The sequence below is a fragment of the Podarcis liolepis genome, assembly GCF_965112155.1.
Source record: "Podarcis liolepis genome assembly, chromosome: 2".
NCBI lineage: Eukaryota > Metazoa > Chordata > Lepidosauria > Squamata > Lacertidae > Podarcis > Podarcis liolepis.
The window spans coordinates 127,275,196-127,291,375 of NC_139555.1; the positions used below are offsets into that span (position 1 = coordinate 127,275,196).

The 16,180-nt window shown below is 41.9% G+C and overlaps 1 protein-coding gene across 1 annotated transcript in view; it reads right to left on the reverse strand.

Moving 5' to 3' along the window:
• LOC310699314 (uncharacterized protein) overlaps positions 1 to 16,180 on the reverse strand; it is a gene marked incomplete at its 5' end in the record, with an annotated part of 338,944 nt that overhangs the window by 64,207 nt on the left and 258,557 nt on the right. The window contains one exon of the mRNA XM_083486960.1: positions 15,150 to 15,293. The remainder of the gene's footprint in view (positions 1 to 15,149; positions 15,294 to 16,180) is intronic.

A 16,180-nucleotide genomic window follows, 5' to 3' on the forward strand; every position in this document is an offset into this window, starting at 1 on the left:
CAGACTCCGATACACTTAACATATCAAATTACAGACCAATATCATTGCTCAATAATGACTACAAGATTTTTGCAGGAATAATGGCTAATAGACTTAAGAAATATCTGAACAGAGTAATCCATAAAGACCAAGCCGGATTTCTGCCGGGCAGGCAATTAAAGGAGAATGTGAGACATGTAGTCAACATAATCGAATATCTGGATCTCAGGATCGACATCCCTGCCGCCCTAATCTTTATAGACGCTGAAAAGGCCTTCGACAATGTGTCCTGGGAATTCCTCATTAAATGTATGGAGAGGGCAGGAATAAGAGGGCCGTTCTTAGAAGGCATTAGAGCAATCTATTCAAACCAAAGAGCCAAACTTATTATTAACGGTAATTTAACAAATTCATTTAAGATTACAAAAGGCACAAGGCAGGGGTGTCCCTTGTCACCCCTGTTATTCATCATGGTCCTCGAGGTACTGCTGAACAAGATTAGAGGCACTTCGGAAATAAGAGGGATCAAGATAGGTAAAAACGAATACAAAGTCAAGGCTTACGCCGATGATCTTGTAATATCAATAGAGGAACCTCTAGAGAGGATAAACGTAGCCATTGACGTAATGGAGGAATTTGGGAGATTATCGGGGTTTAAACTGAATAAAATAAAAACAAAAATGTTGGTAAAGAACTTAGATGAACAAACAAAAAATAAAATTGAATTAGATTCTGGGATAAAGACATCAAAAAAGGTTAAGTATTTGGGTATTTGGCTCTCAACGAAAAATATAAACTTGGTGGAGGACAATTACAATAGAATGTGGAGTGAATGCAAAAGAAATTTAGACTGCTGGAGCAGATTACACCTCTCATGGGAGGGGAGAATGGCTGCCATCAAGATGAATATCCTCCCCAAAATGATATTCCTGTTCCAAAATATTCCGGTAATCAGGGGTACAACTATGTTTAAGAACTGGCAAAGGACCCTTTCCAGATTTATTTGGCAGGGAAAAAGGGCCAGAATCAAGTACAAGTTACTTACTGACAAAAGAGATAGAGGTGGATTTGCGCTCCCGAACTTACAACTTTACTATGAGGCTTCATGTTTATGTTGGGTGAAGGAATGGATACTACTAGACAACACCGATTTACTAGATCTGGAAGGTTTTAATGCTAGGTTTGGATGGCATGCCTACCTATGGCAAGGCAAGGGAGGTGTGCATAAAAGTTTCTCCAATCACATCATAAGAGGAGCGTTATTGGAAGTGTGGAACAGGTGTAAGAATCTGGTAGAAAAAAATACCCCTTTATGGTTGTCACCCATAGATATTCTAGTAACTAAAAAAGTGAATATGGAAGGTAGAAGATGGACTTATGCGGAACTCTTGAAAAGATCTGAGAAAGGATGGGAAATGAGACCTTACGAAGAATTAAAAGACAAACTAATGGGGTGGATACAATACCACCAAATTCATTCTTTATGGAATGAACATAAAAAAGCTGGTATGAGTAAAAACAAATCCCAATTCCAGTTAGAAATAATAGAAGGGAAGTCTAAGCTCCTAACTAAAATGTATAACCAATTGTTAGACTGGGACACTATGGATGAGGAAGTCAAAGAAGTTATGATTAAGTGGGCCATAGATATAGGACACCCTTTAGAATATGAAAAATGGAAAAAACTATGGACCAAAGACATGAAGTTTTCAGCATGCGTCAGCCTCCGAGAGAACATGGAGAAGATGATGTACCGCTGGCACATCACCCCAACAAAATTAGCTAAAATGTATAAAACCGGAGATAAGACCTGTTGGAGGTGTAAAAAGAAAGAGGGAGACTTCTTCCATATGTGGTGGTCCTGTGATGTAGTAAAGAAGTTCTGGGGCTTTGTCTACGATGAACTAAAAAAAATGCTAAAGTATACCTTTCCAAAAAAGCCCGAAGCATTCCTTCTAGGAATGGCGGGTAGTGAGATCAGCAAGGACGACCAAACCCTATTCCAGTATGCGACAGTAGCCGCTAGGGTACTGTTAGCACAGAAATGGAAAAACCCCAGCATTCCAACAATCACGGATTGGCGAACCAAGTTAATCGAATACATTGACTTAGCAATAATGACGCAGAAAATTAGGCAACAGGGAAATACTAAATTTATTAAGGACTGGAATAAATTTTTTTCATACATGGAGACGATATTAGGAAGCACCAAAGTCACAGTAGGTATAATTTAAAAATTGCGAGGTAAAACATGATAGTTAGTAAAGGATACTGCTGTAAATACTGTTGAGATAGAGGTCTCGTCGTGGTGGTGGGAAGTCAAAGAACGGAAACACTGTATATTGACTCTTGAATTATTTTACTATCTTGGTTTTTTTTTCTTTTTTGTGAATGTTTTGCTTTATTATTAATAATGTATATGTCTTTTAGATGGTGGACTACAATAAAAACTTTTTAAATCTTAAAAAAAAAAAAAAAAAATTTGCAGATTCCAAATTGCTCTTTAACATGGAACATCACCACAAGAGAATAATCATGGAAGCCATCGAGATAGAGAAACACCCTCACAACATGAACAAGCGTGACGACACGTCCCGCCTGCCAGACATCTGGAAATTAGCCCTCCCCACAAAAACCGACACCAGAACCAGAGGCACACAGAACGCCATCACCAATCAACCACACCAGACCCAAACCCAGATCCTCTCCACAGATAAATTACAGACACCATCCAGTAGCCAAACCATAGTGGCACCTCCGGATGCTGCACCCCCCTGCAATCCCTACACAGATCTGGCTGGCACAGGGCACAAAACCACAGCTCGCCCCTATACACGAAGCCAAGCCAGAGCACAACTAAGTGCAGTACAGCCATCTTCTCAGAAAAACTCTTCACAAGCTCAAGAGGTCAAGACACGAAAGCTTTAGCAACTAATCCACACCTAATGACCCACCTAAGTGGTACTCAGAATATCACTCAAGAAATCACTCAAGATATCCCTCAAGTAATTAAAGAACAAAAGAAGAAAAGGCACACTAACCTGGGAACTTCCTCTCTGCCCAGAACGTTGGAAGCTATACACCACACCCCCTCAACAGTATTTATAGGAACTCAAACACTGAGATCCTGCTCTGTTCCAGTAACAAGAAGCCGAAAGCACCAGCCTGAAGATGACGAGTGAGACCTCGTCGAAACGTCGCCTAGACACCCCAACTCTTACACGGGAAGACAGCCGAAGACACCAAAACCTGCATATATATATATATATATATATATCACTCAAGAAATCACTCAGAATATCACTCAAGAAATCTCAGAATATCACTCAAGAAATCACTCAAGATATCCCTCAAGTAATTAAGGAACAAAAGAAGAAAAGAACACTAGCCTGGGAACTTCCCCTCTGCCCAGAACTTTTGAGGCCATACACCACACCCCTCTACAGTATTTATAGGAACTCAAACACTGAGATCCCGCTCTGTTCCAGTAACAAGAAGCCGAAAGCACCAGCCTGAAGATGACGAGTGAGACCTCGTCGAAACGTCGCCTAGACACCCCAACTTTTACACGGGAAGACACCCGAAGACACCAAAACCTGCATTCCTGTACCCGTGAAAATCTACGAAAACATATATATATATATATATATACACACAGTATACCACCCCCATAGTTCTGCCCGGACGCTGAGGTCCAGCGCCGAGGGCCTCCTGGCGGTTCCCTCATTGCGAGAAGCAAAGCTACAGGGAACCAGGCAGAGGGCCTTCTCGGTAGTGGCGCCCGCCCTGTGGAACGCCCTTCCAGCAGATGTCAAAGCGATAAACAACTACCTGACATTCAGAAGACATCTTCAGGGAAGTTTTTAATGTGTGATATTTTATTGTATTTTTGGTTTCTATGGAAGCCGCCCAGAGTGGCTGGGGAGGCCCAGCCAGATGGGTGGGGTATAAATAAATTATTATTATTATTATTATTATTATTATTATTATTATTATTATTATATCAAACATAAAATCAGCACTGGGGAGCATGAAATCCTAACAGCCTTTGTTCTTTCTCTATACATACACTACATTGTTTTATGATGTGGCAACCCTTCACTCAGTAAAGAAAAATAATTCCTAATGGAATATAATTATTAATGGATGGTAATTAGTAATGGAAAGCTGGAAGTCAGTCCAGAGCAAGGCAAAATGCCAATGAAACATGGCAGAGTCAATTGTGCAGCAAGAATCAAGTTATCGGAGTGGGAGGGGGGAGACTGGAAATAATGGATAGAAAGTTACAAGATATAAACCCCTCTGGCAAATTGAAAGATATGGAATAGCTAAATACGAACCAAGTGGCTACGTCAGTGGCTGCCAAGATAAAGGAGCAACATTGGAACTGATCTATTTGAATTAAAAAAGAATGGAAGCAGGAGAAGGAACAACAACAGCATCTCCCCAAGACCACAACATGGGAAGTCATCCAAAAATGCTTAATTTGGAATGGAATAATTGGTTTTGTTCATTGTATTATGATTTGGTATTTTATTGATGTGGCTTATATTGGATTATTATTAATAAAAAATACATTGGGTATACAATATTCAATAATATACATATTCAATAATATTCAATAATAACATGTTCAACTCAACCATATGTACAATTCTATATACCTTAACACTCCTCCCTCCACAAGGTTTATTTAACTTTTAACATTTTAATTGCCCCAAATTGTTCAAACCTACCCAAATAATTCAGTATCTTCTCAAACAAATCCTCCTCTTTCTCACTGACCTTAAGCCCTTTCAGTCTATTTATAAGATGCTTTTTGTCCTTTTGTGTCTTTGTTGTTCCATCAATGGGAGTTATGATGCTGTTCCTAGAATACTAATCCCACCAACCCTGCTCCCAAACTACCACCACAACTCCTAACAGCAACATTTCCAACTCTCTCCACCAAGGCCCCAAAATCAGCTGGCTCTCAGCCCATCATCACTCACCCCAGCACTCCAGATTCTCCCCCTCCCTAACATTATATTATATCTTCTATTATACTTGTGAGACGACCTTCATTTCTTTAAAGACCTGTCTATACAATTTTATATACAAATACCAGAACTTCACATACACTCCATGCATTCAAGACTGATTTCCCATTATCTGAGTTTATTGATGGGAAGGTAAGGGTGAACTCTGAGAGAAATGTGTCAAACACTCCATACATCTAAATGGTCTCTCCCTGTGAGAGTCTGTAGATGTGAAGGAATGGGTTTCCCAAACCCAAAAACTGACTGTGCGGGCAGTTTGCACCAAAATCCCTATTTTTCCTTAGCTAAAAACCATTAACTTGAGCTCTGAGCTCAATGTGTAAACAAAAGCCCGGCTGCATAAACAAGTGCTCAGAGCCCTCTCCTTTATCAGTTGTGACGGCAACTTTGGCCTTCAGTGTACCAGTAGTAGAACAGAACAGAGAGAAGACACCTCTGTGCTTTATCCTACATCCTGGACACACACACAAACCCAAGTCCAGGAACAAACGCCAAAGCGTATTCCTGGAGATGATTACCTCTTCCTCCAAGATAAGAGTAAGAAAAGGAAGATCCTTTTATGGTCAGAAGTACAGGAAGGAATTCCCTTTTATGGTTAAGAATACCAGAGCAAGAACATATGTGATGACAACCTGGGTACATAGGCTGACGTGGTTGGGTTTACATGGGAAGGAGGGAGAGGCTGCCTGGAGGATATATATACTGCATGAAACTTGTTATTTCTTTGGACTTTCTGTGGACTTGATCACGCAAGTGCCTTCTGCTATCCGGAGAGCAGAATAAACTCTTTCTTCTTTGAACCAACCTCGGTGTCATTTGACTTCCTTCCTCCTGTCCCGGAGCAACGCAGACCCTATCAGTGAACTCCAATAAGGCTACAGATGTTTCATAAGCATCCCATTCTAACTGATGCACCGCTCTGGGACTTCCAGGTTGTCGCATCGGAGTTCGGTCGCCTGCCATGATTTTATGAAACTCAAGATAAAGTAAAGTAAAGGTACCCCTGCCCGTACGGGCCAGTCTTGCCAGACTCTAGGGTTGTGCGCCCATCTCACTCAAGAGGCCAAGGGCCAGCGCTGTCCGCAGACACTTCCGGGTCACGTGGCCAGCGTGACAAAGCTGCATCTGGCGAGCCAGCGCAGCACACGGAAACGCCGTTTACCTTCCCGCCAGTAAGCGGTCCCTATTTATCTACTTGCACCCGGGGGTGCTTTTGAACCGCTAGGTTGGCAGGCGCTGGGACCGAGCAACGGGAGCGCACCCCGCCGCGGTTATTCGAACCGCGATCTTTTGATCGGCAAGCCCTAGGCGCTGAGGCTTTTACCCACAGCGCCACACGCGTCCCATGAAACTCAAGATAAAGCACTCCAAACACACTACCAGAAAAACTTAAAAATTGATGGTCAAATGATTACAATGCTAAAAGGGATACTCTCAAAATTGCTAAAGTAGAGAACTAGCTATAAGTTTCGGGCTGATACTCTCCAGAAGAATTCAATTTCCTCTAGTTGTGAATTCCCGGAAGAGAATTCTTTTATGTACATAGGGAAGAAACAAAGATGGCAAGGGCCAATAAAAACAGAGGCATTCTAGAGGAAATATAAAAAAGAGCTGGGAGATACATCAATAGAAGAGCTGGAGGAGGAAGATAGCTGATAAGGGGAAAGGGGACTTAAAACTGTTTAAAGGATTCAATGATAGATTTAAAATTGTTTTCATTGAATGTGAATGGTTTGAACAACAAAACCAAATGAAATAAAATTACACATATTTTCACAAGGAAACAACAACAAAAATGATTATTGGTAAATAAAGGACTAGGACAGGAATTCATATAAAACAAAGAAAAGAGGGGTGGTACTATATATGAATTCCAAACTGGACTCTAAACAAATCTTTAGAGGTGAAGAATTATTGCAGCGAAAGTGATGGTAGAAGGAGAAAAAAAATTATTGGTAGGAATTGATGCACCTAATGAGGAAAAAAGAAAAATTTCTTCCAACTATTGGAGAAAAGTATGTCTGAGGTTTATGACGGAAATATAATTATTATGGGTGATTGTAATGGAGTAGTATCATGGAACTAAGATAGAACACTGAGGAAAGGTATCTCAAAAGAAGGCAAAGTACCAAATACTTTTTTTTGTAATTATGTAATTAGGTAGAATTAATAAAGAGCTTGGGAAATGTATAAAGATTTGTTGGAACGGAAAACACCTTTGTGGCTTTCATCCATAGAAGCAATCTCACAGAAAAAGCTGAACAGAAGAGGGGGTAATGTTGAAGAAGTTAGAGGATATTAAAGATCAGGACACTCAATGGTTGCAATGCTATCCAGTGACTGAAGTCTTAAAACAAGATGAGAAGTGTGGGGTTATTAAGTAAAGTTCTCACTTTGACGAAGAGTTACTAGAGAACGAGGGGAAATCATTTCCAAGATTGTAAGATGCTCTTAGAATGGTGAACTAAAGACAAAATGGTTAAATCTATGATCCATTATTCTAGAGATGGAGGCATGAGAAAAACTGAGGAAATCGAATGTAGAATTCACAGTGTGTTAGGCTTTGAGAGAAAATGTTATGAAAATGATTTATAGAAAGTATCCGACACTAAGTAAGCTGGAGTCAGGTATATATGTTGGAAATGTAAAGAAGCAGAAGGTACTTTCCCCCATATGTCCTGGACATGTAAAGCGGTTAGGTGCTTTTGGGAGATGAATTATAACGAGGGGGGAAATTACTTAAGGTGACGCTCCTATAGAAACCATGAAGCATTTCTTTTAGGGATAACTGGGTTAGATGTTCAAAGAAGACAGATGAACAACAACAGCGAGAGTACTTTATGCACAAAAATGGCAAAATCAAGAGATAGCTACACTTGATCAAGAGAGCGGCAGTTTAAAGTGATGGAGTATGCCTAATTGGCAAATTTAACTAAGAAAATAAGAGATCAAGGCAGATTTTAAGGAGGAGTAGTAACCTTTTATTGAATATTTAAATAATTATTGTAAACATGTACAGACACAGGTAGGAGCTGAATGAAAAACAACAGTTGAATACTTGTTGGAGAAGAGTGTGGAAAAGGTAAGGTGTAAATATCGGAAATACGCAGCAATTTAAAAATTCTATGGGGAAACCATGGAGAGGAAGTCAAATGTGAAATGAATCTGGAAAGTATGTACCAATTTGTAAACAAAATTTATATAAAAATAAATGATATATAAAACTACATACATATAAAGTAACAGAAGCACTTCCTGCACACTCCTTCCATCCAAACCATTTCTGCCTTTTCAGTTTGTTGGTAGATTGTTCGGTTTCAACTCTTAAAGCTTCTCCTCCTTGTGAGACCATTGATGTTTTGTACGAACATAAGGATTGAAGCGTTATCTACACTCCATATAAGTAAGTGGTTTTCCCTTTTTGAGTTTGCTGGTGTTTGCTAAGGTTTCCACTTCTATTGAAGCTCTTTCCACACTCCATACATTTATTTCTGTCAGAATATGAGCTCATCGCAGCTGCAGGCATCCAGCTTGTTGACATCATGTGATTTGGATGACTGTGGGAAACAGCGTTCCAGTCAGCTCACAGGGCAGTTCACCGGAATTTGCTCAGAGTGTAATTTGAGACCTTCCTCTTGTGATTGTACAGCAAACTCACTTGTTTGCCGATGTTTGAAGAGTGCAGACATGTTTTCTGTAATGCTGAACAGTCAGAAATAAACAATGTAAATAAATGTTTCTGACTATCTCTTTTCCCTGCCGGGGGAGCAGGAAAAAGTGGATGTGCTCTTCCCACGCTGGAAAGGGTCGCCTATAGAGACCTAGCCTGAGTTTGCTGGGGAATGCAGCCAGGGAGGTCATCGGAACTCAAGCCGGGTGCCTGGGAGGGTTGCCAGCTTCTCCCGATAGAGGCTTGAATTCCAACAATTTGCTTGTCCCCGAGTGAGTCTGTTGATGTCTTCTAAGGTTTCCACTCTGACTGAAGCTCTTTCCACACTCCATGCAATTAAATGGTTTCTCTCCTGTGTGAGTCCGTTGATGTCCTCTTAGTGTTCCACTTTGACTGAAGCTCTTTCCACACTCCATGCATTGAAATGGTTTCTTCCTGGTGTGAATCAGATGATGGTTTGTAAGGTGGCCACTCCGACTGAAGCTCTTTCCACACTCCATACATTTAAATGGTTTCTCTCCCATGTGAATATGATGGTGGTTTGTAAGGACTGCACTCTGACTGAAGCTCTTCCCACACTCGATGCATTCAAATGGTTTCTCTCCTGTGTGAATATGATGGTGGTTTGTAAGGACTGCACTCTGACTGAAGCTCTTCCCACACTCGATGCATTCAAATGGTTTCTCTTCTGTGTGACTCTGTTGATGTCTTATTAGTGTTCCACTCCGACTGAAGCTCTTTCCACACTCCATACATTTAAATGGTTTCTCACCTGTGTGAGTCCGTTGATGAATTCTAACCATTCCACTGGTAGTGAAGCTCTTTCCACATTCCATGCAATTAAATGGTTTCTCTCCTGTGTGAATCCGTTGATGTAGTTTTAGGTTTCCACTGACAGTGAAGCTCTTTCCATGCAATTAAATGGTTTCTCCCCTGTGTGAGTCCATAGATGAATTCTAAGGCTTCTGCTAGTAGTGAATCTCTTTCCACACTCCATGCAATTAAATGGTTTCTCCCCTGAGTGAGACCACTGGTGTTTTCTAAGGTTTCCACTGTCAGTGAAGCTCCTTCCACACTCCATACTTTCAAATTGTTTCTCCTCTCTTTTCACATTCCATGAATTTATATGGTTTCTTCGTTATTCCCATCAGACATGGCCCACCAGGATTCTGATTGCCTTCTCTATTGTCTTCTTTCGATGGGGAGGGGTAGAGCGAAAATCCTTTTTGTTTTCTAGGAAGAGAACAAAGGACTATTACACACATCAATTAGCACCTGCTCTTATTTTAACGTCTTGTACATTCTCTCCTGTCCTCCATGTGTTCCCAATTTTTAGGAAAGGCAAATGAAATAATGTAAAATAATGGTCATGTATCATCAGCCGTTTATAACCTTTCAGTATTGTTAATGAAGCATCATTATCTTACGATTGTTGGGATTTCAGTTCCCACCAGCTGCCAACCTGCCAGCAAACAGCAAGAGCTGTTTACATCAGGTGATGTCTTTCAGCGTGAGAAAGGAAGTCAAGAGTCAGTTCCCAAACGGTCCTGACTGTAACCGAGGTGGAGTTACAGGTACTCCTTCCACTCCTGGACTGGAGTAGTGATGAGTCAGAGAACTCTAAGCTGGAGAGCTCAGGACGTGCAGTCATGTGTGTATTTTTTGGATGCAGTTTAATACAGTAGCCTGAGTCTACAGAACTGCCTTTTCTTCTGATGGGGAAATTGGTGTGCTTTTCTCAGAAGAGACAAGTCGCCTAATGATTGGTCTCTCTGGACTGAAGGAGGATTCCGGGATGGCAGCCAGAGGATCACCACCGGATTAATCGCCCCAGAGTGCTTCGGGAGGCTGGCAATGCTCCTGGGCGGGCGAGAATCCAACAAGAATACGGTTGCACTGTGGGGTTTACGTTTTATAAAAAGTGGTTTCTCACAGGAAAGGGAGCTGCTCTATGTTCCATGAACCTGGCCAATATTCATCAGGGTCCTAAGTTCATCATGAAGTTCTTCATCCTCTGCACTATAATCCTCCACCCCCTGGGCCACATCTTGTCCCCTTCGACCTCTAGATCTTTATTCATCACCTGCACAGTCCCTTTGGCCTCAGGAGGTGCATAGTGACCATTTTGGGAGACCCATATATAAGTCTAGTGACAAGGCTTGGTGCTTGTGGTCGGTTGAAGGAGCGCTCAGTTGGAGAATGTTCTTGGGGTTGGACCTCCATCTCTCAGCCTTGCATTCTTGAATGGAGAGAGCTGGAGATGCAGAAGGAAAGCAGCTGGAGCCTCACCGCTGGGAAGGCCAGATTGAGACACCAACCCCAATTATTGTGAGCAGAACACTCCACACATCTTGGGGTTTTTGTGTAATGATTGTGCAAGTCAGACTTGAGGCAAGCGCTGAAGGCTCTTCAGGGCTGGCAACCTCTTCCCAATCCCACTGGGTTCCAACAGCCGCACTAACACTTAACTGTACAGAATAGGCACCTGAATGCAGAAGCCAATCCAAAGGGGTGGCTGGTAGTGGAGGTGGTGAAATCCACAAGTTCTGAGTTTTTCATGTGTGCTAAAACTCAGCCTGCTTGGTTGTTGTTTTTTATTAAAAAAACATTTTTACCAACATGCTATAATATTATTGTTTTAGTTAAATAAATTATTTTTCTCCTTCCAATAAATTACAGCAGAAATGTTGTCCAAATATGGACAGTAAACTTATTAAACCTCAGAATGATTTCATAATTATCTGTCTATGTATTTCTAATAGTGTAACCAAATCAGAAATTTTTGATTTAAACAGAATCATACTGACTAGTAATTTACCGTAAATTGTGATTGAAATGAATTTGATTTATATCAAACCCACCCTGATTGCAATCTACCACAATGTCTGAAATAAGGCTGGAAGTATACAGAGGCAAACAGGACAATGTCCTGGCAACGGCTACTACTTAGGGGTCTGAAACGGATAAATGACAATATTATCAATCCTCACACACTCAGTTTCATCTGCAGGGAAGCCAAGATGCATACTAGCAGGACTTTTGGGTTTGCGCTAGGCTAGTAAATGGTGGTATTCAGGACAATCCAAAGTATGGAGATGAGTCCTAGTAAATAAGATAACCTGGTAGTGTCATTAGGGAAGGGGGGGAGAAGGGGGGCCAGGGTTGCTGGAAGGGGAGGGGTCTCTGTCGAGGCTTCAAAAGCCTCCCCCCATGCCTCCCCCTTCCCTCATTTAGTAGGGAGACTTTTCATCTTGTGGTTTGGTCATTTCAAATCCAGTTTTTCTCTCTCTCCCTGCAATTTTAAGCAATTCTGGCTCTTAGGATCCCTGCAGGCTATTAAGTGTTGTTCTAACCTCCCTATTGCAGGTGGAAAGAGGAATGTGGGGCCTGCTTATAATATCTTAGGGTGGCAGGATTAAGATTTGGGACTGGGACTTTCAGATTCAGAGCCACTTTTCGCATGAGATTTCTTCCAACTATTGGAGGAAAGTATGTCTGAGGTTTATGACAGAAATATAATTATTATGGGTGAATTTAGTAGGATCACTGGACTATGACAGAACACTGAGGGAAAGTATCTCAGAAGAAGGCAAAATACCAAATACTTTTTTGATATGGTTACAACAATGGATCTACTAGATCAGGGGTCAGCAGACTTTTTCAGCAGGGGGCCAGTCCACTGTCCCTCAGACCTTGTTGGGGGCCGGACTATATTTTGGGGGGAAATGAGCGATTTTGACCCGCCCACAAAGAGGCCTGAAGATGTTTGGCTTTACCTGTCCCAGTTGTCGTCCCAATAGCCCCCGTTGGGCTTCTCCAGCCAGGTGCCAGGGCAGGGCAGGAGGCTGCGTTGGCTGGTGAAGACAAAAGCAGCAGCCCTGGCGGAGCCGCGGACGGAGGCAGGGGAACCGAGGCGTTGCTGGAGCTTTTACCCACCAACTGCTGCTGCTTCCCAACCCGCAAGCGGCAGCTGCGGCCGCTGCAACAAACCGCCTGAACGCCATGGGAGGAATGAAGGAGGGAGGGGGTGACGAAGAAAGCGTGTGAGGAAGTGGCACGGAGAAGGGGCACAGAAAAGGAAGGAAGGGCGGACTGAGGGAGAGGGAGGAGGAGCAAGAGGAAAACGCAGCAGCAGCCAGCAGCCAGTGTCACACCCCCTTCACAGCGCCACCCTTCTGAGGCAGGCAGGCGGGTGAGCCGACTCCCCCCGTTGATGGCACCCGTTGTGGGACAAGATTGCTCGTCCCTGAGGAGAAAAGTGCCGCCGGGTGAGGGAGAGGGAAAGAACGTGTGTGCTGGCAATCCACGCGGTGATTCCTGGACCGTCCGCAGGCCGGATCTAGAAGGCAATTGCGCCTGATCCGGCCCACAGGCCTTAGTTTGCCAACCCAGATGCTTGGAGATTCAGACCCCCATTAGAACAAGAGTAAACATGTTCTTCTGATTCAAAGGATTCTGCGGGAAGAAGAAACATGATCTGGATATTGAAGGAACTGCCTACAGGATTAAAGACTGTAGAGATCCAGCCAAGAACTGTATCAGATCAAAACTCAACATGGATGATAATGAGGGGTGAAAAGAGTTCATTGCATAGATGGAGACTAAATAAGGGTTTATTTGAAAAACACTGAATTACAACATATTCCAATTACGTTAGAGTATCAAAAAATGTTAAAAACATTTGGAAATATAGGGGAGGATGAAACTTTCACTTTTACGAAGGATTTCAACCAAAAAGAGAAATGTTTTACCTAAGATACTGTTTTTATTCTAAATGATACCAATAATAAATAATACAAGCTTCTTTAACTAATGGCAAAGAGATATTTCATGATTACTCTGGCAGGGGGAAAACACCAAGAATAAACTATAAAATTTTGATAGATACTAAAAATAGAGGTGGCTTCGCCCTGCTAGATTTTCTACTACGAGGCAGCCTCTTTGTGTTGGTTAAAAGAATGGATATCGTTGGACAACACACTATTGCTGGATACTCAGTGGAATCTCGGTTGTTGAACGCTTCAGAAGTTGAACGTTTGGGGCTTTCAAACGCCAAGAACCCAGAGGTGAATGCTTCCATTTTTGAACGCAATTTGTAAATAAAATTATATACAGTGGTGCCTCAGGTTAAGTACTTAATTCGTTCCGGAGGTCCGTTCTTAACCTGAAGCACCACTTTAGCTAATGGGGCCTCCTGCTGCTGCTCCGCCGCTGGAGCACGGTTTCTGTTCTCATCCTGAAGCAAAGTTCTTAACCTGAAGCACTATTTCTGGGTTAGCAGAGTCTGTAACCTGAAGCGTATGTAACACGAGGTACCACTGTATTAATATAATTATCTATATATAAAGCAATTGAAACACTCCCCACACTGTTGGGTTGAAATAAGCGACAGACGAATGGCAAGCTGTCATACAGGAGGCATCTCTCGACCATGTCTCGGAGAGTCCCTTTTATTGAATATTACAGCATTTCCACATATGTGCTTGTTGCTGATTGGTTAACATGAATACAATGCAAGGGTTGAATATAGGTATTAATCATCAATAGATTAAAGGGTGGAAAGGGAACACAGAATTGGACAGGCGTGAAACCTCCTTATTAAACTATTAACTAGTGATTGAGTATCAAGACTTAAACTATTACTAATGATTGATTTTGCATGACATGAAAGAACATAACAATCGCGTTCCGTAGATGTGGTCAACAATGCGTTAAGAACAGGTCAGGGTACTGAACTCAATGTGAACTGATCAGAACATTCCCAGACCCATGCGTAGAGGCAAAAACATCCCAGCATCCATCCCAGCACCACACTCCTTCCATTCAAACCATTTTAGATTTTTCAGTTTGTGGATTGTAGGGTTTCAACTCTTAAAGCTTTTCCTCCTTGCGATTCCATTGATGGTTTGTAAGAACATCAGGACTGAAGCTCTATGTACGCTCCATATATGTAAGTGGTTTTCCCTTTTTGAGTTCGCTGATGTTTGCTAAGGTTTCCACTTCTATTGACGCTCTTTCCACACTCCATACATTTATTTGCTTGTCCCCGAGTGAGTCTGTTGATGTCGTCTAAGTTTCCTGTGTGTGAAATTAGGGTTCCACTCTGAAAGAAACTCTTTCAACTCTCCATACATTTAAATGGTTTCTCCCCTGTGTGAGTCCGTTGATGTCTTCTAGCATTTCTAACATTGATGAAGCCCTTTCCACACTCCTTACATTTAAATGGTTTCTACCCTGTGTGAGTTTGATGATGGATACTAAGTGCTGTACCATCAATAAAGCTCTTTCCACATTCCATGCATTTAAATGGTTTCTCCCCTGTGTGAGTCCGTTGATGTCTTCTAACATTTCCAACATTGGTGAAGCCCTTTCCACACTCCTTACATTTAAATGGTTTCTCCCCTGTGTGATTCCATTTATGTTCTCTAAGTTTTCCACTGCGACTGAAGCTCTTTCCGCACTCGCTGCATTTAAATGGTTTCTCCCCAGTGTGAGTTTGATAATGGGTTCTCAGCTCTCTCCTCTCAATAAAACTCTTTCCACATTCCATACATTTAAATGGTTTTTCCTCTGAGTGAGTCCATTGATGTCTTCTTACTGATCCACTAGAAGTGAAGCCCTTTCCACACTCCTTACATTCAAATGGTTTCTCCCCTGTGTGAGTCCGTTGATGGATTCTAAGTGTTCCACTACAAGTGAAGCTCTTTCCACACTCCATGCATTCAAATGGTTTTCCCCCCGTGTGAGTTTGATGATGGATACTAAGTGCTGTACCATCAATAAAGCTCTTTCCACATTCCATGCATTTAAATGGTTTCTCCCCTGTGTGAGTCCGTTGATGTTTTCTAAATGTTCCACTATCGGTGAAGCTCTTTCCACAATCCATACATTTATATGGTTTTTCCCCTGTGTGAGTCCATTGATGTTTTCTCAGTGTTTCACTGTGACGGAATCTCTTTCCACAATCCATACATGTATATGGTTTTTCCCCTGTGTGAGTTCGATGATGGATTCTAAGTTTTCTACTCTCAGTGAAGCTCTTATCACACAGCATACATTTAAATAGGTTTTCCACAGTGTGAGTTTTATGATGAATATTCAGTCTTCTATTCGTACTGAAACTCTTTCCACACTCCAAACATTTAAATGGTTTCTCCCCTGTGTGAATCCGTTGATGGATTCTAAGTGCTGTACCATCAATAAAGCTCTTTCCACATTCCATACATTCAAATGGTTTCTCTCCTGTGTGAGTCCGTTGATGTTTTCTAAATGTTCCACTATCAGTGAAGCTCTTTCCACACTCCATACATTTATATGGTTTTTCCCCTGTGTGGGTTCGTTGATGGTTTTTAAGGTGTCCAATCTGACTGAAGCTCTTTCCACACTCCTTACATTTATATGGTTTCTCCCCCGTGTGAGTGTGTTTATGTATACGAAGGTTTGAACTCCAACCAAAGCTTTTTCCACACTCCATGCATTTAAATGGTTTCTC